Consider the following 26,352-nt stretch of genomic DNA (forward strand, 5'->3'; position numbering starts at 1 on the left):
ACGAGTGAAATAGTTACAAAGACAGTTGGTTTAACGCCTGGAAAATAATACCCATGTACTTGGTGTTTCATGAGGACCATGTTTGAATAAACCACAGCGGTTCTGGTGAGTTTCAGCTCGTTTTATTGATGCTTCGTTGTACTGTTTGCACTTGAATGAGTGACTGGTATAGCAAAGAGAGCTAGCCTTAGCTAAACTGTTTAGCGGCTAATAGTCTGCGGGTTATCAACCAAAGAGTTTTATTTCATGTAAAAATATTACATCATTATGTACATTACATTATGATTTAAACTCGCTGTAAAAGGCTATTTCATTTGCATGGACAGAGTAATTTATTTTGTTTATGGCCTGCTGTACAGGTCAGTTTTTTTTTTGCTTGCTCCTGAATGAAGTTTGACTAAAGAGAGACACTCTTCCTCGGTGCGGGAGACAACACGTAGGCACGCGACCGTGGGACACAAGATGGCGAGCCAAACCCACAGACTACATCCCTTAAAGGCATCTTCATCTTCACCTTCATATTCATCGCTTCAATGAGGATTTGCCGGATGGATTACTGGTAAACTGCCAGAGAGGTAGGAGTGTTGTAGATATTTCTTTTGAACTGAACTGAGTTGGAACAATAACTGAACTGAACTTAAACTTATTGAACTTGAACTGAAGTGTTACATGTTTACATTCTGTTTCATAATTGTCAATATTGTGATTTAAGGTGTAATATTGTTTCACTTTATTTGGATTTAGATGCTTTTAAATGGTGAAAAGGTCTTTCTACTTATGGAATTAATAGAAAAATAAGGAAACCAAAATAGGTGCAACCTATTACCATAAATTGAGATAGTTAGTCACAGACCAGTCTAACATAACAAAATCTCTAATTTAAATCATCCTACCTGGATGAATTATTAAGGAAGAATATTTCTTATTTAGGAAAATAAACCTGAAAAAGGGAAAGTGAATACCAACCCTAACCCATACCTGCAGGATACCTTAGACACTGTCTGAACACCGTTATGTTTATTGTTCTTGTTTACTTTAAAGTACCGGCTTTAATTTTAAAGAACCTGGTCTCTGGTTTAATTTGTCGCCCCACTCCATCAGAACCTAGAACTGGTCCAGTGGCTTTCAATGATTCTTGGGAATTTGGATAAAACAGGTTTTAATTTTGAAAATAAAAAGTTAGTTAAATTACAAAATCTGAAGGTATATCATTATAGACCAAGGTCTTGGCTGTTCAGCAATGTACCAGTGCAACCTCCTCATTTTGTATTTTTTTCATAAAATAATCGTTTTTCCAGTTATTACTTTGTTTTTGTCAACACTGTCAGACACAATAAAAAGCAAATTAATTTTTATTTATTTGGTCTAATATGTATTTAGAGCTTTTAAATCATTATCTGGCATTCTTAGTACACATATGCTGTTAAATGTTGAATATTCACTTTTGTTCATTTTTTATACTGTTTCACGTGTACTCCTTTTTAAAAGATCTAACATCATACAACGTTTACTTACATATCATCAAATATCAAATCATCATAGTAAAAAATAGTCATTACCAGTAGGAATAATGTACAATGCATCACTGACATCATCTTAAACTGTCATCTAGTGTCCCCTACTCATAAAATAATACATTATATTCTTCTGTAAACTGTATATTGGACATGAAGAACAGATAACAAATAACAATTGTGAGCACTGTGGCAAACCGTCAATAAGAAACATGTTCAATTAGCAATAGGCTATCATTAATAAAAGTACCCCTTAATAATCATCATAAGTAAAAAAGAAATCATTACCAGTAGCAATAAGATAGAATTCATCACTGACCTCATATTTAACTGTCATGTAGTGCCCCCCACAGATAAATAAATAAAAGAACAGATAAATGAATAACTACGTCTTACAGTCTCTTTTCCATAAACTGAAATGTTTCAAATTACAGAAAGCATTCTGTGTAAATACCACTAAACACATCTGACACAAAAATAATAATAATTCGTGACCTCCTGTGAGTATTCCCTGACTGTTTTACATCACTCCACCACTCATTTAGCTTTATCAGGAAATATATGGTGTATATGTTTCTCCTCTATGAAATCCATGACTTCAGCAGACAGGTTGTATATCTCCCTCGTCCTGCTTACACGACCTGGTGATGACAGTTCCTCAAGTTTGACCAGAATATGGTCAAATGGTGAAGTACATATCCTTTCCACCTCCTTTTTGGATAGAATCGTGTGTTGGGCCCATGAGGGTGGAAAAACTCCACTTCCACATCTTGATGATGAGTCCACAGTGACAGCCTTTGCTAACCACCAGTTCTGGTCATAAATGACCGCAAGCCAATCTCCGCAATGAACTACATCAGCAGATAGATCTGTCACAGTCCCGTCAGGACCACTTTTGGTCAGTTGTTCTTGCTCTGTTGGCTCATGCTCACTTTCCTCCCGTTCCATTTCCTCCTGCTCACTTTCCTCCTGTTCCGTTTTCTCCATCAACATTGCCAAAGGACCCTTCCTCTTTTGCATTGGTATAGGACCATCATCCTCAACCTGTACTCTGGGTGTGTTGGCAGTCACCTGGAATATTGTTGTGCTGAAACACTCGCACATCTGTGGCTCACTGCAGAAACAGGACAGTGATCTGCAATCGATCTCAGAGTCGTTTCGGTGTGTTGGTGTGACCTGATGGAGTTTCCTTGTTGCAGGTACAGGTTTTAGTGATTGAGAAAGGAGTGCGTCATATGGCTGCATGTCAGCTTCAGTAATGATATAGAGCTTAGTGCTGCAGCGGCTTCTGCCAACCATCTCATGGAAGATTCACAATGTCATTCCCCTGCAGTATAAGGCTGTCTGCAGTCCTTTTCACAGCTCCTCCAATGCCGTCTGGGGCTCTCTTCCCATGTGAGGTGGGGAAGAAGTTCCAGGTTGTTCTCTTGAAACCTAGAGTTGGAGGGACAATGCAGAGGAGAAAAAAGTTCTTCTTGTTCTTGTATTGCTTGCTGGGCAGGACTGGTTCCATGTGAGTCCAAATGGCAGACGCATCTTGTCGCTTGGATTCTGATACTGTGAAAAAGCCTGTCTTCTGTTCTTTTGTATAGTACATGCCAGTGTGCAGGTTGAGCTGTGGGAGGTTCTGACCAAAATGGCATAACTGTACCTCAGAACTATACTTGCACTTCCACACCTCAGAAAAGTCCACGTGCACAATTACTGTGCTATCATTGCACTTCTCGATCATGCTCCTGTACTCTCTGGTCTGGTTCTGAACTGAGCACACGTGTGTTGTTGTTTCTGTCTTCAGTTTGTCTTTATATCGTTGGAGAAGCTCTCCCAGCGTGCCACTGTGCATCGCAAGTCTTGTGTTGAACTGCTGTTTGATCCTGAATTCCTTCCCATTGCTGCCATTCAACATTGGTCTGGTCTTGCTGTGGTGTGGGAAGTGTATGTTTGTGGAGACACCGGGTGCAGGAGCACAGAAGACATGCCTCGCTTGTCTGTGAACAGCAGACAAGTTCAAAACTATCCTCCAGTTTGCTAGACTTGACAACACCATTTTCTCTTAGGACTTCAAGCATCAGCTTAGCATTCTCATGGTACTGACATTGGTGTGTCTTACGATCCAACGGTCTTGGTGCTGTGACATAGAATGGACGTAAGGCACAGAAGGATGAATAACTGAGATTCACTCTTGGTTCCTTCTTGGTGAACTCCTTGTGGACGTTCAATACTGTATCAGTCAGAATTAGGGCTGGGCAAAACGATCAATTTTGTAATCGATTAATCTAGCAAATATTTTTTCGATGCATCGATTAATCTAACGATTCCAAAATAAAATTCAAGTAATGAATACAGTAGTGCAATCTGATGCCAGAGATAGCATTTAACAAAAAATAAAATAAATAAAATACTGTCTTTCAATAAGTAAAACTGTTGTGCAAACAAACAAATGTTAACAATAAATAAATAAAATATAAACAGCAGCAGCAGTGGTGTCCTTCTTGAACCAACAAAATATAACATTTACTTTGCTTTCTGCAAAAAAGTGCTCTTAACATACACTCTGCCACTTTTCCCTTAAGAATACTCAGTGTGTGTGTGTGTGTGTGTGTGTGTTTAATTAAAGACATGATGTAGTCATGCATTGGAGTGGAGGAATGTTAACATTTCAACATGCTCAGCAGTCAGGCTCGCCCTTTTTTTGGTGACAATGTTTCCAGCAACTGAAAAAAGCCTTTCAGATGGCGTTGATGTGGCAGGTACAGCCAAATACGATTTGGCTAAAGCAGCCAGTGTGGGGAATCTTGTTGCGTTATCCTTCCACCATTTAACGGGGTCATTGTCCCTTGCGATAGGCGTTTCCCCAAAATACAACAGTACTTTTTTCCTCATGGTCTCATTGTCCCCATCCTCATCCTGATCCATGACTTCGTTGCTGTCTTCCTCCTCAGAATCTGTGCCCAACAAAGTGTCCAACACAGACCTCTTCTTTGGTGAGGGACTTGCTGAGGCTTCCTGCCCCACAGCTGCCTGCTGTAGCTGTGCTCTCTGCTCCCTTTTGAGATCAAGTGCAACACTCTGTACTCTTACTTGCAGTTTCAGAGCATCCTCTGGAGAAAGGAATTTCAGTTTTCGGAAACGTGGATCAAGGGCAGCAGCAATGAGTGACACATTTTTCCCATCCTCTTGAAATGCAGATACCTTCGGCTGCCACCTTGACAAGATTTCCCCTTCTGCATGGCTCTGGAACAGGTTCACGGCAGCAGAATCAAAGGATCTGTTTTGGGTGGATTTCAGGAGACCTTTTAGCGGGGGGGGAGAACAGAAGCTGTGACATAAGATTGTCCACTAAGAAAAACAGTAACGGTAATGTTTCCCACGGTGTGTGACTTCTGGATCTGACAGCGTCGCAACCACTGGCCATCGCTGTTCTAACAGACGTTCAACCATATAGTATGAACTATTCCATCTGACAGCTACATCTTGGATTAGTTTGTGCTCAGCTGTGCCCATTTGTTTTTGTTTCTGCTTAAGTTTGGTGCTAGCTGGCTCACTTTTCCTGATGTGCTTCACGAGGCCCCGTGCAGCTGATAGTGCCTTATCAATCATGGGGTCCTTCATTGCATGGTGTACAACTAGCTGCAGTGTATGCCCAGCACACCGATAAGATGCCACTCCAAACTTCTCTTCGAGGATGCGGAGAGCTGCGACTATGTTACTTGCATTATCATGCACAATGGCGGGGACGTTATGCAAGGAAATGTTGAATTTTTCTGCCACCTTCTCCACCCAGGAGGCAATGTTTTCTGCAGTGTGTCGCTCTTCAATTGGTAGTGTTGTTAAATTGAAGGAGACAAGATCCCAATTGTCATCAATGAAATGACAAGTTACTCCTAAGTAAGCCTCTGTGACCAGACTAGTCCAAGCATCAGTGGTAAGGGAAATTTTGGATGTGGCCTTTTTTAGTTCGTTCCTTAGTTTCTCCACTGAAGTTTCATACTTTCTCTCCATCATACTTGTAAAATGGCGCCTAGAGGGCAGAGTGTAACCTGATTGAAAAGTGGTCAGCATTTCTTTGAATGCCTCGCCCTCAACCATAGCAAGCGGCCTCATGTCTTTCACAATCATAGATAGGACGCTCTCAGTCAGTACAGCAGCCTCCTGGGGGGTGCAGGGGGTTGTTTTTTTCTTCTGAAAGTAGTCCTCCACACTTTTCTGCTTATTCCTGAAAACATAAATCACACACACAGCACACAGATTAATAAAAATTATTTAAAAAAATATTAATTATATATAAATAATAATAATAATAATAATAATAAGAGGATTTTAATATATCCTAATCATACTGTCTATTGCCATCGTTTAAATCAGCAAGTAATCAAATCCTATGTGTGTAGTTGAGCTGTCACGGCATGACAGTGACCAATTACAAAATGAAAATTACAAAAAAGAAATTACAAAACAACAATCAATGTAGTACAGGACTAATACAGTGCAAAACAAAGCAGGCAGACAGAAAAACAAACAAAAACAAAACAAACAAAAATCAGAAATAAAAACCAACAAAACAGAGAGCAGCTTATATCAGTTTTGAGTTTGAGGTGTGTGGGTGGGTGTGCCTGCATGTGTACGTGGGGGTGTTTGGATGAATGACAGGGTACATTATGATGTTTAATGTTATAATACGGTATTAAAATGTGACGACTCATTGCGTAATATAATATGTACAACAAAACAAACAAGAAAAGAAAAAAAAGTTGAAAACTTACGGTGTTAGGGTTAGGGGTCATCTGCACAAGCTGCTCCTGGATGCCGCCTTTTGAGGTGCTGGTGCATAGCCGTCGTGCTTTTATGATAGGCCATTTCCATTTTACAAAGCTGACAAACAACAGAGTCGCTCCCTTTTACTGTAAAATAGTCCCATACCTTCGAAATACGTGTTCTTTTTTTGCCGAGTTCAGCATCAGCTGACTCACTGGCGTTGCTGCTGCTGCTACTCACTGCCGCCATTTTTTGTTTTGGTCGGACAACGCATCGACGTACATTTTTTGCGTCGGCGTAATCGATGACGTCGACATGTCGCCCCAGCCCTAGTCAGAATCATTCTCTGATGCTTGATTTTCTTGCGTGTGATTGTGTCCTGTTTGTCAGTTGTCATTCGTGCTGCATTATGGTAGAAATCCTGAACCTTCTGAGTAATTGTTTGAATGTATGTAGGTTTTTTGTCAGTAGGCCTCCTCTTCCGCAGTGTGTTATATGAGAGCCTTGCCTGACAGAGTCAAGTTCTTGTTCTTGTGGGCAGACTTGTTTTGTTTCAATTCATGAATGAGTGTGTTGTGGAACAGCAGAGTTTTCTTGATGGAGGGGTTTTTGAGTTGGCTTCCCCGCAGCAGCTGCTCTGTTTTTTTTCTTGGTGATTCTTGTGTTTTTTTATTCCAAGCTTGTTCTCGTACCCAACGCTTTTTCATTCTGTTCCTATCCTTTGTTACCTCTTGAAGTTTATTTCTAATAGCTTTCATCTCTCTAGAGTATCTCGCTCCTGTTTTCTTTCTTTCCCTTTCTCCTGCTATAGCCTGCCTACTCCGAGCTGGCTCGTGTATGGCATGATCCGCTGGACTGTCTGGGGGAGTTTCTGGGTGATCTGAGCCCTTTCTCTTACGTTCTCTTGATACTTGTTGACTACGTTTCCAAGCCTTTCTCTGACTTCTCTTTTCCCTTTCATTCAAGTCATTGATATTTTTTATCTTCCCTTCCTTCACCCTCTTCTTCCATCTTTGCCTTTCCGTTCTGAGGTATTCCTCCTTTAACTCTGCATCACTGTGTGTTTTCTCTCTACACTTCTTTTGATATTCCCTGTTTCTTCTCCTTCTCTCCTCCACAGATAGCTGCTGCCTAGCCATAACTTCCTAAAATACATAAAGTCAAAGTTGAGCGTAATGACTATGAAATTGGGGGGAATTACTGTTGGCTCAATAACTACGACGACAACTGTAGGTTTTCATGACTTTACTGCAACCTCAGCACACCAATAACAACGAAAGACTTCCGCATTCCTCCCCCAGAACAAACCTGTAACTTGCACATGCGCAGTGAGAAATAAAGCACATAACAAACTCCCCTTTTCTCTTTAAAGAAAAACAGTGCAAAGAAAATATTTATTTTTCTCCTTTTTTAGTGTTCTTAACAGATAGCCAGGTTTAAAGTTTCAGCTTTAATAACTAAAGTAGAACAGTAAAAAAACTTTGTTGTTTAGTCCATTTAGCAAATTGTTGCTTGTACAGTCACCTGTGGTGATCTCTGAGTACAGTGTAGCTAGGAAGACTGCACTGTTGATGCCATCTCCAAGTGCAAAGTCTCTCCAGCTAAAGTGCTCCGAACAACTCTCCTGATCCTTTTTGACTGCCAGCATATAGGCGAGAATCTTCCAACCTCTCCCATAAGCATGATCAGGTGCCCACCTTGAGTGCCTCCATCTGGAAGATTTCCCATGGATGAATCACTGAACACCACCAGCTTTAGTGAGCTGTCTTTTCCCAAGTACTGAAACCTCAAAGTCACCTCCTCTGACTTCAGTTTTCTGATCAGTTTATTTGCACAGTGCAGAGTCTGAACAGTGGCATGCTTTGTACTTGACGCCAGGATGGATATGTCACACATTCTGTCGGGTCTGCTCTGCCTCGCCACCCGCAATATTTGGCCAATCTTTGACTTAAGCATCATATTCAGTGTCTGTTAGGAGGGGGCTCTCGTGGGGTCCACATGAATGGGTTGGAGATTTTTTATGTACATCCATTGTTGCACCTGTATTTCATCCTCTACAGAGAGTACCTCCATTCCAATGTAGCTGAAGCTGTTGTGTTCTTCACGTCCAATTTGAAAAGTAGCTTTCAAGTGAGAAATGACTGTCATGGAGAACGTTCTTCCGAACCTCCCCAGATAAAGTCATCCACATGACAAGCAAGGACTCCCATCACATGGTAGGAGTCATCCAACCAGTAGAACACTGCTGGGTCAACTTTTGAAACAGTACCTCCCGACTGCTGCATAATGTCCTTTACCCTGTTGTACCAGTACAGAGAAGCATCTGTCAGGCCATAAACACACTTCTTCAACTTCCACACAGTTCCTTTGCTCTGAGCTTCTCGGGGAGGCCGAATGTAGACATCTCGGGTTAACTCTTTACCTTGCAAAAAGGCTGCTTTAATGTCTATGGAGTTCAGCTGCCATTTCTTTTGACATATAACAGCCATGATCATTTTTAGGGACTCTGAAGCACACGTAGTTGAATCTTTTGGTAGCTCCTCAGTGTTCTTTTCCTCAAAGCCTCTTGCAACTAGTCTGGCTTTAGGGACAACACCATCTGGTGTCTCCTTGAGTGTGCACACCCACCTTGTAAAGATGCATTTCTGACTTTCATCTTTCACCTCTTCAAACACATTGTTCTGTTTCCAGTTGCTGAGTTCAGCGTGTTTGGCAGGTATGAAGGCATCATCATTCACAATCAGTACGTCCTCTTTATGGCAGTCTGCACATAACTCAACATGTTCAGATGGACCCAGTTGAAGATTGTCTACTTGTCCTAAGTCCACTGATCCAGTTGTACCAGCAATTTCCTCAGGCTCTGTGTACTGTAAATTGTACCAGTTTTTGTGCGTTCCAGTGGCCTTTCCTGCCCGGCTGAGGATTTTTCCAGTGTGTACTTGGTCACTTCCACTGTCTGTGTATGTAACTACTTGTCCAGTTTTCAGCTTAAGTCCTTCACAAGTAGTATTTGAGTGTGTTGATGTGTGAGGGGGCTCATTGTTATCCTCAGCATCTTCATCATTTGAGGGTGCCTCTTCCTCACTTTCATTGTCAGTCTTATTTTTATAGAGTCCAGTTTCTGGTAATGTGGCATTTTCAGTTCCCATCAACTGATTATCTCTTTCTCTCAGCATATCTTGCGAGCCATCAACCTTTCGAAGTCTGGATTGATGTACACGAACATAAGTGCCTCCATGGCGAACAAACATCACCACACCATCTTGGCCGATGACCACACCTGGACCTTTCCACTCTGTAGAATCCACCCGTTTGTAGTAAACCTTATCCTCCATTTCATATCGGTCATCAGTGGGTCGCACTTGTTTACGAAGGGCTCTTCGTATCCTCTCAGAGCATTCTGTTTCTGTGAATGCTCTCCTTGTAGCATGTAGTGCTGAGATGTGTTGGGCCATCCAAGTAGCCATGCTAGTCCCTTCTGATCTGGGAGCTTATCAGTGAGAACTGACGGCAGATTTGGGTTCTGCCCGAACACTAGCTGGTAGGGACTGTAGCCATGTACATTGTGCATAGTTTTTTTGCCATCAGGGCCCAGTCTAGGGCTGTCTTCCAATCACATCCGTTGTCTCTCTTTACTTTCAACAGGATTTCAGTGAGAGTTTGATTATGCCTTTCTAATAGACCGTTGCTCCATGGACTATAAGCTGCAGTCGTTTTCACTTCAAAGTTTTCAGCCATGTCCCTCATTTCCTCATTATTAAATTCACCCCCATTGTCAGTGAACAGTCTGCGTGGAGGACCATGAACACTTATCCAGCAGTGAATAAAGTGCTTCACTATCTCTTTGGGTTTCTTGGTGGTTATAATGCTCCCTGCACTGAATTGTGTGAAGTGGTCAATGGCATGCAGATACCACACTCCTGGCTCTAGCTCATGTAAGTCCATAGCTACAGTTTCATTGTAGGTTGAGGCCATGGGTAAACCTACTGCTGGCTTTGGCTTTGGTTTACTGTATCTAATGCATGTCTCACAGTTCTTTACAATATCCTTCAGGATTGTGGTGCACTCCTCATCAGTATTACCTGAGCAGGTCAGTAGTTTTTTCAGTCTGTCAACTGAGGCATGTCCAAACTGCTTGTGCAGTTTCAATAGAATTTTTTGTTTTTCCTGTTTTGTCATGTTTTCTGTCACAATTAGGATGTCATCTTCATTTTGGATGTCACTTCCACCTGGGGAACTCTCATCCCTCAAGTTCACACAATAATGTCCTGACGATATCAGTTCAAGTTTCACAGGTTGCTTGAAAATAATGGCTTTGTCATTCTCAATGTCCAAAACTGCACCTGCTCTTTTCAGTGACGTTTTGCTTAAAAGCAAAGGGATATCGGCTGGGACAACTTCTGTCTCAATTTGACATCTAGTCTGTGCTATCACAGCTGGGATTTTCACTTTCTTTGTGGAATGGACAATTCTCCCATCACCAAACTTGAATGGTCTTGCACTTTTTATGTCCTTCATTTTAAGTAACTCATCCTGTGTTAGTTGACTGACATAATGATCAAGCCATTTTTCGTGTCAATCACAGCAGATCCCAAAGACTCCAACATGAAAATCTCTGTGTTAGACAATGTGTCTTTAGACAATAAAGTAATGTTGCATTCTTCAAACTCTGTTTGTCTTTCATCTTCTGTCAGTTTAGCATGTTCATTTTTGTGGGGGCAGTCCTTTGCCCAGTGATATATGCTTTGGCAGACTGCACATCTCGTTCTCCTGCTGTATCTGTCAAGCGGATTGGTACCTTGAACAGCTGTTTGACGTTGCATATTTGACCTACTTTCTCTTCTGCCGGTAATCTTTGTGTAGTAGGCAGCGTCAGTTGCATCTCCGCTCACCTGCAGTGCATCAGCGCCCCTCTGTGGCGTAGTATCGCCAAAAATCCTCTTCAATGCGGCCTTCATGTTGTCAAACGTGAGGCGTGGACAAGCGGTAAGTGCCAACTGTCTATCTTTAACATTCAGTCCCACAGTGCCTAACAGCTTGAATGCTAACACTGCATCCGGGAGCTCCATTTTGAACTGGTGAATTCTGTTGTACCTCCGTTCAAACTCAACAATGTAATCCACTATCGAAACGCCATTGTCTTTCGTTATCCGGTCAAACTCCGTGTACGCCTCGTATTGGCGGTCCTTTTCCTCTTTCAAAAACAGAGTCCAGTTTTTTCAGAAGTGTAGTCATTCCATTATCCACTATGTTCAAATCCTCTGCGGCTACTTCCAGCGCGCTGTCCCTCGCTCTTCCCATTAGCGACAAGGCAACCGTCAGGGCCTGCTTCTTCTTATCCAAGTCACTAACCAGTCTCCAGATTTCGACCTCATTTTTCCAGCTTTCATAAGATTTCTTCTCATCAAACGCTGGCGGAACTTTATAGTTACCAGCGGCCATCCTCTACTACCAATTTTGGCTCAATAACTACGATGACAACTGTAGGTTTTCATGACTTTACTGCAACCTCAGCACACCAATAACAATGACAGACTTCCGCATTCCTCCCCCAGAACAAACCTGTAACTTGCACATGCGCAGTGAGAAATAAAGCACATAACAATTACAGTGAATGTTAGATTTGGTTAAATGTTGTCATGCCATTTTCATTTGGCTTTAGTCATTGGAGATGCATAGCCTACAAGGGATATTGTATACTATGTGCTATGTACGTAGGTAATAGGTGCACTATGTGCATCCCAAATGACGTAAGCCAAATGAATATGGCATAATAGTGAATTGAGAGGGAAGGAAGGCACACCTCATCCCCTAGGGTTGGACGATATGGAAGAAATATAGGGGGAATTACAAAAATAAAAATATAAAAGAGGTTAATGAAACATTACAGATCAACAATTATATTCTAGCCTCTGTTGAGGACCATTTGGATGTTTTTGTCACCACCACCGTCAGACAGAAAACCTGACGGTGGTGACAAAAACCTACTCTTTCACATGATATGCATGAGTTGTTCACATTAGCCATCTTGTTTACCCTCTGTTGCTAGCTACTTCAGACCTCTTCGTAAAAAGTAAACATTTATGTCATAATCTAATCTAATATTTTTTATACAAAAGAGATGGTGTTGACATGTTATGGTTGTGACAGTAGCAGTGTCCAAAAATATGAACAAGTTTAAGAGAAAATAGCAAACTTACGGGAGCTTGATTGATCTTGAAGCATGCAGTAGAGCTGAAGGTTTGAAAATGGGGTCCTCAGGAATGTAGTTGACCTTGTAGTTGCCTGATTTTATTGCTTTTTATAAATATCTGACGGTGGTGACGAATATGTGGGACACATTTTGAGCAACCACAAAATAATAGTAAATATTGTTCAAAACTCACTGTTCATACATATTACAATGTACTCTGTCATGTGGTAAAGATATTATTCTTTTTTAATCAAGTTGAAATGATTCTCCTATCCGAGGACAACTGATTTTGTAGGCAATGGGCCAGCATATAATCATTAAATTAATAAAAATTAAAAATAAACCTATAAAAGAACCTTACATATGTGCAAAGGACCCCCTGATTATAACCTTGATTCTTTTTATTCATGAAAATGTTATTAATTTCCAACAGAATTAGCACTTTTCTTAGTGGGGCATGTTTTTGCCAAGTTTCAAGAATCGGTGCTTTAATAGTGTGTCTGGCAGACACTAGTGCTACACACCTCTACTTACTTACCTTAAAAAGTTAACAATTCATAATTACCTTAAAAACTCTAAATTTATCTAAATTCATATGGAGATTATAACATTGGAGGAAAGGGGGAGGGACAAATGAAGTGAAAAGGACAATCTAAGAAGAAACCACTAAAGCTTAAGGGACACAAAATCGGGAGGTAATAAAAGGAGGCTTGTAGGAGAGAGAGCTCACTTCTGCTCTGACCACAGGAAGAGAAGCACCTCAGTCAGCCAGTCAAGAACAGCCAACTTGTTTTCTTTTTAGTGCGCCTTGGCTTGAGGAAGTGCTACAGGTCAAAACGTCACCCTTGGCACACGCTTTTTTCATTTATATACTTAAAAACAATTTAATTTCTTTTCATTTTACACACAAATTTATTTTTTTCAATTCATAGATCATTTTAGTTAGTTAAAAAATACATAAATGTATTTTCATTTCGTAGACGACAATAATAATAATAATAATAATTATAATTATAATTATAATAATAATAATAATATTTCAATAACTATAATTACATAAATACACAGCTCCAAAACAAAACAATGGATGGGGGTTGGACAGAGGTACGCTACGGCAGGAGGCGCCAGCGCGACCATCAACCCAGTTGGGACAGAGTGATTGAGGCTTCAAGTGGGAAGGACCGTGCACCTCCCGTTAGTGATGGGACTTCCGGCTGTTTTAAAAGAGCCTGTTCTTATGGCTCGGCTCACTAAAAAGAGCCGGGTCTTTCAGCTCCCAAGTGGCTCCTCCGATTTTTTTGTTGCTTCAATTAATTGATTACAAAAAATAATGTAAAATTATGTGTAAAATTAATTACTAATGTACAAATATTCATTATTTATATGGCTTATTATACTCAACAGAGTGCTACAAAAAATTATTTTTTAAGTACATAGCCTTTTACACAAACTGTCTTTATAGAGCTCTGGGTTGTGGTGGTGTAGTGTAGACACTGGGTAACCAATAAGTGGAATTTATCCAGGGTTATGGTAGCAGTTTACTACCTATCCAGTTTTATTCACAATTTTCAATTTCTGAACTGAAATGCTACAAATGCTGGAAGTGGAAACCATAGAAATATACATAACCATCAACATACAACCACAACTGTATGACCTTAACTCTGCATCAATAGATTAAAATAAAAATAAAACACAAATGTATTTCCCTCTTTCTTTCTTTGTGAAAACAAATGATTGTTTACATTCTCTATAAACAATGAAATTATTATTTTTACTCTTTACAAAGGCACCGGACAAGATGCTCCTTGTCTGTTTGAATTGGGAGTCCCTTTCTCAACCCCTGAGAACAATTCAATACCGGACGGTCTTCAATTCAAAATGAAAGCTGGGTTACAACTGCAGCAGCAGCAACAGATGCAGCAGACACACTGGCACTTTCATTAGTAGAAGGTTCTCTTCCAACTGCACCGATGAATGTACAGTTCTAATGTGCCTGTGCAGGTTATTTGTAGAGCCTGCTCGATATGAGATTTTAGCCTTGCATACTCTACACTCAATTTTACTGCGTCTCCTGCCGTCACTCATTTTCTCACCTTTCCAGCGTGTTGTCTCTGTAGGGGCTGTTCTCTCTCTCACGCACGCGTCTCCCTCCCTCCTGTTTCTCTCTGTCTGTGTGTGCTGTGTCTGTAACCCCCGCCCCTCCCCCCCGCTCAGTGCGGACACATAGACGCCACCACACATCATGTAGTTGACCACTCACGTGCGGCTTAAACAGAACACCTTACAAAGTTAGAACAACAATTCATACTTACCATAAAAGTTGAAAACAACAATTCATACTTACCTTAAAAAGTTAGAACCACAATTCATACTTACCATAAAAGTGAAAATCAACAATTCATACTTGCCTTAAAAAATTAGAACAACAATTCATATTAACGATAAAAGTTAAAAACAACAATTCATACTTGCCTTAAAAACTTAAAACAACAATTCATACTTACCTTAACCCTCGTGTAGACTTGGGGTTCTGACCCCAAGTTAAATCTTTTCCCGTCAAAATTTGTTTTTTATTCATCAAATGGTCTGAAAATAATGGATGTTGTCCGATACTATGCTCTTCATGATTTAAATTAATTTGAAATAATTTGATTGAATTATTGTTCAATAAAATTACTTGTCCTTAACAATTGTCCTCTGGGGTCAATAAGACCCTGCAGCACAAAGTGGTGCGATGGAGCAAATTGTCACACCATACTGCTTTCCAAAACATCTTTGATCTTGGATGTTTGATGTGTGGGGTCAAGCAACGGTTATGACAACAACAAAAAAGGTCTTCTCTCACAGGTGTTGGAGCATTTCACATTTTAGTCTGAGAGAGACAGGCAGCACAATGAGGAGCCAGAGGCGGGTCAGTGACAAATAAGGGTTTGCATTATGAGCAATTCAAAAATGTTTTAAAAGCTTGCATCAGATTTGCTAAAATATATATTTTGTATTTATGTTGGTTTCATGTAATTTGAAATAGCATTTGAATTATTTTTTACGAAAGGTAAGACTGATTGCTCCTGAAAATGTCAAGTGGTGTAACCACAACAAAGGAGAAATATTAAATATTTATTTCCACCTAGAGTGTATGCAAGTGTACTACTTGTAATATAGAGCAGGACAAATGCTGAAAACACTTTGTTTTCTAAATAATATTTGACAAATTATGTATAAACTGTTAAAAAACATGTTAATACATTGCAATAGAGGATTACATCTTATTCCACATGAATTTTCCTGAATATTATAATATTTTTATGAAAAATACTGGTTACACCAATTGAAACAAACCAGTTTATTATTTTCAATGAAGAAAAAACATCAAGATTAATTCATTTTTACAAATTAAACATCCAAAAATCATGTGGACTTGTTATTTTATGAATTAATTTAAAAAACAAACATCAAAAAATCATGTGAACTTGTGTTATTTTATGAATTAATTTAAAAAACAAACTTCAAAAAATCATGTGAACTCATGTTTTGACTGCAATGAATAAGTGTAAAAACATGTCAAAAGTTGTGTGTGTGAGGTGGTGCTGGAAGGGATAGAGAGAGAGGGAGAATTGTGTGTTTAGGGCTGTGTGTGTGCTGGGAAATGTTTCCAGTCCTCTGTCATGAGTTTTGAATGACGTGAGTTCAAATGTTCTGGCTCAGAGATTATGTGCAGCACATTAGACTCATAATAGAATAGGATGTCAGGTGGATGAGGCCAGGTGAAGACATTCTTCCCACCCAGAGCGTTGCATGCAGCTCACTTCCACTTCTTCACCCACCACCTGGATGACCCGTCCCACGAAAGGCTTACTTTCATATCTGTCCAGAATGAACTTGCCTTTAAGATCCTGCTGTAAGTTGGTAGATGTTGAGGGGAGGTCTTCTGATTGCAGGTTGCGGAGATCTACTGCAGTTGGATCATAGCGCTTGCAGATATCAGGTCTTGCACAGAAACATGAAATTTCCCTCCACTGAATCGCAGCTGGCTCTTCAGAGGTCACTTGGTGAATTTTCAGTGTACCTTTTTACGGCTGGGACATTTGTTGGGACTGATTCGTCGTACTTGGCAATGGCTTCCTCGGATATCCAAAAGTACTTGATGCTTGAGGGCTGATCCTTCAGAAAGTTGTAAAGTTCCTCAGCTGTCTGCAAGTCAGTGCCTCTTTGGACTGCTGTGTCTGCAGTACGCTTGACAGCCCCTCCCACTCCATCAGGAGCTCCTTTCCCATGCGATTTCTCACTGAAATTCCAAGTGACCCTTTGAAACTCACTCAGAAAAGGCACTGTGCTGAGAAAAAAAAAGTTTTTCTTGTTCCTGTATTGGGTCACTGGTCCATCATTTGCCTATGGCATCCTTCAATACAGGCTCCATGTGAGCCTACATGAATGCAGACTTCTGAGGTGTCTCATGGCTGTTGAATTGTACAGTGCATGGAGGTCCTTGAGAGAGTGCAGCAGTAACCTCCTTTGCTGCTTGATTTTATTTTTAGTTATTGTATCCTTTTTGCGTGATGACATGCGACTATTCTCATCCTTACAGAGAAAGCTGGCCACTTCCTCTCTTTTCATTTGTGAGGCTTTCTTTTTGTTTTTCATTTTGTTCTTTTCACTGACCATTTTCTTTTTTTTGTTCCCTTTTAACTTTGCGACGTTCAGACGTCAGCTTTTCCCTCTCTTTCAGCACTGAGCTATAATATTTGTTCTTTCTTTCCTTTCCTTTCCTTTCCTTGCAGGGGTTGAGTATGCTTGCGGTCTCTCTACAACTGGCTGCTCATAGTCATGATCGTCCAGATGATTATGCATAGGCTCTGGATTGTCGAGATGCTGAATTTGCTCATCTGACGTGTCCATAGATTGTGGGGTTAAGTTGAGAACGTCAGCAAGCACCCTTTTCTGTTCTCTGTAGTCTCGCTGGTAATTTCTCCACTCTTCCCTCAACTTCTCCTGCTTTGTTTTGGAAAGCTCAGCTGCTGGAGTACTTTTAGTCTTTCCCTCTCTTTTTCTCCTTTGATAACTAAATGGTAAAATAGAAAAATAAAAGCAATTAGCCTAAATCACTATATTTCTCTGACTTTAACCTGATATTCTTTCACAGTATTTAAAGTGTGTGTGTGTGTGTGTGTGTGTGTGTGTGTGTGTGTGTGTGTGTGTGTGTGTAAAACCACCTTTCGCGCCTTTTGGCAAGGTAATTGGCCCTTGCAGCAGGATATGCACTGACTCGTGCTCTGTGACGAGCCACTTTTTCTTTGCTTGATAATGGCATCTATTGGGGGAAAAGAGGCTCTATTATATTGCAATAATTATGAAACAATAGAAAGTTAATAAATGTAATTTTACAGATCTACATTTTAATCTTTGACTAACATTTCTCATATTGGAGTTTTAAGTCTTTTTAAAGCTGCTGTTCATGTTCAACATTGTCACTGTTCACCCACTTCATTCTGCTATATTATGAAATTACATATATTGCACTATATATTGCTTAAAATTGTAAGTGAATGGAATACAAATATATATTAAAGCTAAACATTTAAAAAAATATCAAAGCCATGCAAAATAATGATTTTATCCTAACCTTCCAGAGCTTTGATCATAAAGTTGTGGATAAATCACCACTTCGTCAAGAGAAATATAACACGCAACACTTAAACATAGTTCCACATAGTAAGTTAGTTCATATTACATCTTTAATCAGCATCATAAACTACTGATATTTGACAAAATCGGCCTCTAACCAAAAGGAATGTAATAAAAGTCAGATGGTGAAACCGGTTACACCATTTGACATTTCAATTTAAATTCAAATTTAACAGGCATTATGATGGACACCTATGTAAGCACATGGCCTTGGTGTGAAGATTTCAAACACATTTTTTTAAATAAATACTTATTTTTACAATTATTATGAATGATAAATGTTTTCCTGGGGTCATACCATTTGACATGTAACCCTAAGCACACCTGACCATACCCTAAATATGTCAAATTATCAAGATTTCCAAGAGAGTTACTAACCTCGTCATGCAGCAGTTAGGCTAATCAGGGGTCCTTCTCTGTGATATAATTTCCTGTCACATGGTCTTCTTGCACAAATTAACAAAATGGCTCCTTAAATGTTGGTTACACCACCTTGACACTTTAGGAAGTTGACTTTAGAGACACAATTCCCCAAATTAATTATAATATTCAGAACAATGGTGTTCCATGTATTTTATTCATTATTAAACAACACAAATGTAAGATTATGCCAAACTAGTTGATAGGGTGTTTTATTGAGAATTTCACCTTTTTTGAACAAGTTTAACTATTTGATACAAAGTTTTTATGGTTACACCACATTGACATTTTTGCCATTATCCCCTGAATATTCTCTGAAAATTGATTTAAATCCAGAAATTTTAGATGAGGTCTTCAAAAAGAGAATGTATGCGAGTAATTTGTAAGTTTATTTTCTAATTTTAACCTTTTATAAATTCAACTGAACCATAAGAACACAAAAAAATTGCGTCACGTCATTGACCCACGCGCTATACTGCACAGGAGGCTTGTGAGCTCATTTTTAACCATGTTGTGGAAAAGAATGACCAGGAGGACAATGCTGAACATAATGAGGAGGAAGAATCAACTGATGAGAAGGATTCAGGGTCAGAAGAGGGGAGGAGGGAAACCTTGGAACGATTATAGGCTCAAAACTCACATTTGAAACTAACTGTGAAGCTGTGTGTATAAAAAGGGCATCAGTGCCTGTTCTGTTGGAGGAAACTGAGTCGCTTCCACATTGACAAATCCATCATGACTCTCTTTTACCATGCTTTTATTGAATCCGTTTATTATTTGCACTAGCAGCCTGGTTTGGGAACCTCTCTTTGAAAAATAAAAGCTCACTCAACCAAATAGTAAAGTGGTCTAGCAGGCTGATTGGTGAGCCACAACTCAACGTGGAGACCTTGCATACAAAACAGCTACAGCGCATATGTGGTTCAATTTTAAATGACAGTTCCCATCCATTGCACACTGAGTTTCAGCTTCTCCCCTTTGAGCGCAGGTTTACAATCCCTAGGTGTAGAACAAAAACACGCAAAAACAGTTTTGTCCCTGCAGCCATTACACTGAGGAATAAGTCATAGCTATATTTTGCACAGGTGATTATTTATTGCTGCTTTTATTTATTTACTCATTGCTGTATTTATTTCATTTACTTACTTATTTTCTTTTTACTATTAGTATTGTAGTTCACTTCAATATCTTAGTATGATCTGGACCTGTAAGAACTTTTTAATTTGCCATTTTTTTAATTTCCACTGTCCTAAGTTGGATGATGCGTGATATGTGCCTCTATGTTTTTTCCATATGTGTGTACGAGGACTCTACTGCAAACAAAATCTACCTCTGGGTACAAATAAAGTAACTTGAACTTGAAATAATGATGAGGTGATTGATCCAACGTACGGACCACATGCTACTTCTTCCTCTGAAGAAGCCCCCACATCGCCTGCTGCAGAAATGGAAGAAGGGTATGAAGTGAAGGAAAATGATGAACATGATGATGAGGTAGAATCTGAAGCTGAAATGGAAGAAGTGTCAGAAGTGGAGGAATGCACTTACGATGATGAAGAGAAGATGAAAATCAACTGATGAGGAAGAATCTGAGGAAAAGGACCAAGCTGAGATAGAAGAATATTTCCAGTCAAAGGATGAAACATTGATCTGGTCTTCCATCCCTCCCAGTGACGAACGACGCATGTTGACAGCAGAGAGAGAGACAAACCACCATGGTCCAACCGCATATGCAAGGTTTCGTATTGATGACATAAAGTCCACTTTTGACATGTTTCTGCCCAAGCCTATTGAACATGAGAAACGAGGAGGGGCAACGTGTGTATGGCAACAAGTGGAGAAAGATGGATCGAATGGTCCTGCAGGCATATGTGGGTATGTTGATTCTCGCTGGTATGTACAGATCCAGTTAAGAAGCTACAGCTAGTATATTGCAAGCCCAGTCTGGCATGGAAATTTTCCGTGCTACCATTTTCATCAAATCTCAAGAGCGATTCGATTTGATGATAAAGACACAAGAGAAGATCGCCGTGCACGAGACAAACTTGCTCCCGTTCGAGACGTATGGGACCAAGTGGGTGTCTCTCTTGCCGTTGATGTACGATCCATGCACTGATGTGACTGGATGAGCGCCTGGTCCCCTTCAGATGTCGCTGTCCATTCAAACAGTACATCCCGAGTAAACCAGGGAAATATGGGATAAAAATATGGGCAGCAGGCCGTGCCAGGTTAGGGTTAGGTTAACCCTCTAGGTGCCAAAGTCGCATTATTGCGACAGGCAACATTGCTCATTAAAACAGCCCATATCTTTAAATCTACTGCCTTGTGCTGTTACTGCTTGCTACCACTAGATAGCCAATAGATACAGCTTCAATCCTGACGTCATTTGGGGGTGTGTTTCTATGCAAAATACCTGAGAAAAAAAAGTTTGAAACCCGACACCGGCTGTCGGAGCGGCAGCGGCTAAGCGGGCAGAGTGGGAGAGGAGAGAGCCGCGGAGCGGTGGCGGAAGTGTGCTGGACAGATCGAGAGACAGACAGCGATTTTTGTAATAAAAAACAAAATGCCCAAAAGACTTTACAGTGTGGATGAGGTGCTTGCACAGATCTTTGCAGATCGCGATTCAGAAGGGGATGATTTGCCCTCTGATGACAATCGCTCGTCAGAGACGAGTGACTGACGGTGCTGCAGCTGCGCACACTGTCACACAAGCAACACACGCTGATCACGGCGAGAGTTTTCTTTTCTTTTTACAAGTTAGATTAGGACATTTACTCCTATCAGATTCCTGTTCATTTACTCTGAGGATGAGAGGATGAAAAAAAAAAAAATCTACTGTGTAAATATGTTCAGAATTCCGTTTTACTGAATTTTACCTGGTGACATACAAATTAGATTAGTAAATTTACTCCAATCAAACTCCTGTTCCTTTATTTTGAGGATGAGATGACAATATAAATATTTTTTTTCTGTGTAAATATGTTCAAAAATCAGTTTTACTGAAAGTTACTTTCAGTCACCTGGTGACGTCACAATATGCAAATTAGATGATTAAATTTACTCCCATCACAAACTTTAGGTCATTATGAATATTTTTCTCATTTACACTATGAATTTATCTCTCACCACTTCCAAGCTACAGCCTTTTGAAATCTTACAATCCAAACGGAATATTTTCCTAAATAAACTCTGGCGCCTAGAGGGTTAAAAGGCCAGGTTAAAAGGCCAAAAATCATCGAAGATTACAATCACAACAAAGGGGGTGTCGATAACCTTGACAAGGAAATGCACATTTATTATTCATAATATTTATAATATATATGGAAAGGAGTAATGCATTGAATTTGTGTGTAGGGAAAAAAACTTCCTTTCCTGAATATGAGCTCGGGCGACAACTGGTGATACCTCACATCAAGCGACGCAAGGTCAGCATTAAGCTACATTTCCGTTGCTCTTCCTTCTCCCTATTCTGAAAAGTTAGTTTTGAAAAGTTAAATATTTTGGAAATGAATGTTGACATGTTTTATATGTCAGGTAATGAGTTGGAATAAAGTTGACTAAAAAGTTGAAACACAGAGGTGGGTGATAATTTATACTTTGTTTCATAAACAGTCAAACCAGACGCGGTCATTTTTGACCTGGGAGGACAACAGGTGTGATTATTTGCTGCCATTAAAAAAAATTGAAGTGGTTTAAAAACAGCGTCCTAACTCTACTTTGACATATACCAGTCTGATGATCTATCAATACACGTGACGCGTTAACTATAGTCAGAATAATTGATGATTTTATTTATTTTTACTCAAAAACAAGGTAAAAGTTCATTTAAATGAGGTCTTACAGGCCTTGAATTTCAAATGGAATAAAGAAATGGTGTTAATGTGTTTGAATGAAGTTGTAATTAAAGGTGTAACACAGTATTGGCTAAAGTATCCACTTTATATACTTTAAATAACAGTCAAACCAGACGGGGTCAATTTTGACCCCATAGGACAGCAGGTGTGATTATGTGCTGCCATTAAAACAATTCAAATGATTCAAAAACGGCATTCTCACTAAACTTTGACAAATACCACTCTGTGATAAGTCAAATAGTCAAAATGATATAAAGTCAAAATAATTAATTGTTTCATTTTAATTTCACTCAAAAACAGGGTATACTTTTATGTAAACAAGTTATATTGGCCCTAAATTCCAAAACAAAGGGAAAAATTTGTGGTAATGGGTTGGACTGAAGTTAGACGAAAGGTGTAACACAGAATTGATTGACATTTATACTATATGCTTTTAATAACAGTCAAACCAGACAGGGTCATTTTTGACCCCAGAGGACAAAAGGTGTATGGCAATTGGGAGGATTGAACAAGGGTTAAACAATTAAAACAACAATTTATACTTACCTTAAAAAGTTAGTCTTAAATTAGATCATTTCATAAATACATAAATTCATACTTACTTTAAAAACCTACATTCAGATTATTTCATGTACAAAAAGTTTAAATCTGTAGGGGAACTATAGTATTGCTCCGTAACGTCGAAAAGGGGAGGGACCATTGAAACACAAGAGTAGAGGGGTATAAAATGATACGCTCAGGAGAAGGATCTCACCTTTGCTCAGACCACTGAAAGGGAAGCATCTCTCCACAAGTCAGTCAGACAATTAGCATTTGTTTGCAAGCCTGAAGAAAACCCAGACAGGGTCGAAACAATGGGTTATTCTTATTGTTATCTTTTATTGCTTGCTTTTATTGTGCTGGGACCTGAGTATTGTTTCGTTCTATCATGTGCAAACGTGAATTGAATGACAATAAACAAACCTTTGAACCTTTTGAGCTCTTCATCTTAAAATGGAACATTCTAGCTTCATACTTACATTAAGTAACTAACAATGAGTGATAAACGGGTTATTCAACCTTTTATTCAACAACTGAAATCTTTTACAGCAAAACTAAACATCTTTCTTTTTATCAAAAATGATATAAAATAATAAGAGCAGCTCTACATCAGATTCTTGAGTGGTCCACAACCCCTTGTTTTGTAAATAGTAGAAAATAAGTAAACAAATTAGTTGTGTTACCTCTCGTTGTGGCAACAGATGCAAGGCACTGTCGACACAGAACACGTGTTTGGTCAATATCATCCTTCTTGTAGCCGAAATAATTCCAGATAACTGACGTCGCTTTTCTTTTTGGCACCAAGTCTTCGTTTTTGGTGATTTTCTCTTGTTCGTTGCTCATTTTTTAATGTTGTTACAAGCGACTCACTCCATGTGCAGGGGCGTGGTCTGCTGAGGCACACTGAATAAGAACTAATGTGATTGGTGGATCGCTGCACATGCAGAGTCCGCATGCACAGCGTGTGTCAGGTACCCTTGGAATTAGATGAGTTCATTTGCTTCCTACATCGCAGGCCCTGCGATGTGACTATTGCGCACACGTACATCGCGATGACGATGCTCAAACGATATATTGTGCAGCTCTACCAAACAGTGTCTTGGAAGGAGAAGTGGGATCATGTAGACATAATGTACTGACATTGTGGGTTAAATGTTGGGTTTCAAACTTAGTTACTGTGCCCTCTTCCAAGGTTGTATTAATTTATTTCATGGTGCTGCATTGTGACAGGCAGTGTGTGCACGAGAGATTGAGATTCTCTTCTGAAAATTCTGACACCACACTCAATACAGTGAAATTCAATGAAATCAGAATTATTGCTTTAGTAATATTTGGCCTATGTATGTATATATTTATGTAGCACTTTTGTTTCTATTCTTTCTACCAGTTACTACTTATTTTATTGTAGCCTACAACAGAGTTAGGAAGTCCCTATAACAGATATATTCCTGTGTTGCAGAAGAACCTCAGCGATATTGATGAAAAATGACGGGCTCTGACTGCCATTGTTTTACATACATTCAAACTAAAACTTACATAAATATTAATTTAAATGATGCTGGAGAAGCCACATCATCTGCCTTTGTCTGCATGTTTGTATTGCAGTGTAAATACAGCAATATTATCTGGAGAAACCATCTTTGTGTTCATTGAGAAATTCTTAATGCCTGTTACTAACCCAACATCTTCCCTTTCCCACCATTTTATACTTTCTCTTCCCCTCTTACTCTCTGTAGGTATTTGGAGCTGTAGGGCCTGGACCTGTACACACCACCCTCTGCCCCATGATTCTGCTCAACACCATCTGTAATATTGTCATTATTGTTGTTGTTTCATTAGTATCATTGACATTGTCATTGTTTATTTCCTCCATCTTGCATCTAGTGGAAATGTGCTTTGCCACTCTCTCTCCCTCCCTCTCTCTAACCTGTATTTTGTTTTGACGCTATATAAATAAAATTGAATTGAAACATTGGAATTCTTAATCTGTGTGATGGAAGATCTGAAAATGTAAATAAAGATGTAATAAACAGAAAGACACACAATTACTGCTTTTGAACACAAAGTGTAATACTTTTTAATGATAAAACAGGTAACGTGGGTTCCACCCAAACTTCTTACTTCCAAATAAATAATGTGAGGTAGACAATGTAGACGAGCAGTAGACTTAACACCACGACAAAAAAGACCACGAGGAAAATAGTAATGGAGTTCTTTCCACAGCAGCACTATAAAGGAGGCAAAGGTAATCTGTCAGTCACTCTGGCCACTGTAATTCAGATTCTGTAGTCATGACCATTTTCTAGTGCAGCCACTTACCCCTGTCTTCAACACAATAATAGGTGCTTGCACTTGTCCCATCAGATGTTTGCCCAGCCTCATAGGGGGGTGAGTGTTCATTATGAATGGGCTAGAATAGAAAAGGGAGTTTATAAGTTAGATATTGTATTATGTTACTTTATATCATAGCTCACTTTTACAAGAGTACCAGGAAACATGTAAGGATGTATGTTATACAGGGTAATTACAGTTTCGGTGGTTTTGCTCATGAATTGGCAAGAGTAGAGTATGAAGTGTACAAGTTCAACATTAAATGAAGACAGCACACATCTACATGAACACAAGAAAGTAAAGACCTATTTTTCACAGGGTGACTAATGGTAGCCATTATCATTGTGGTCCACCGGAATGAGGATTTGTTCCACGCAGGTTGGTTGCATGGTGGTGTAGACTCTAAATAAAAACAAAACTGTTTACGTCAAACCAATCCCTGAAATTCCACACGTTAGAAACATTTTTGGCCTGTCACATACAGCGTTGTAAATTTTTCTTCCGGTCCACACAGGTGGCTGGTTAATACAAACAAAGGAGCATAATTAAAAACATGTCTTGATAGCATTAATGATTATCCAGTCATTTTGTGTGTGTGTGTGTGTGTGTGTGGAAGCACAGTATTGTGTGCTCACAGGTGTCTATACCTCAATGTCCTTGATGTCTGTAAGGTACACCTGTCTTGGAGTCAGCCTTCACAAGAAGTATTGTATTTTAATTGTTTGCTATTACCCTGCCAGAGCACTACACTCTCAGGATGCAGGCTTACTTGTGGTTCCCACAGTCTTTAAAAGTAGAATGGGAGGCAGAGCCTTCAGCTATCAGGCTCCTCTACTGTGTAACCAACTTCCAGTCTTGGTCCATGAGGCAGACACCCTCTCTCTGTTTAAGAGTAGACTTTTTGACAAAGCTTACAGTTAGGGTTGGCTCAGCTGAACCCTGAACCATCCCTTAGCTATGCTGCTATAGGCCTAGACTGCTGGGGGATGTCCCATGATGCACTGAGCTTCTATTTCTTTCATTCCCTCTTCATCTGTACACATGCATGTCCCACTGATGC

At 39.6% G+C, this 26,352-nt stretch overlaps 1 long non-coding RNA gene across 1 annotated transcript; it reads left to right on the forward strand.

The window, feature by feature from the left end:
- LOC141016214 (uncharacterized) lies at positions 1 to 24,939 on the forward strand. Its single transcript, XR_012180589.1, has 3 exons — positions 1 to 105; positions 360 to 575; positions 24,698 to 24,939. It is a non-coding gene; the product is annotated as an uncharacterized lncRNA (long non-coding RNA).
- The last annotated feature ends 1,413 nt before the right edge of the window (positions 24,940 to 26,352 follow it).

Source organism: Pagrus major, chromosome 2, assembly GCF_040436345.1.
Source record: "Pagrus major chromosome 2, Pma_NU_1.0".
In the NCBI taxonomy this organism is placed as follows: domain Eukaryota; kingdom Metazoa; phylum Chordata; class Actinopteri; order Spariformes; family Sparidae; genus Pagrus; species Pagrus major.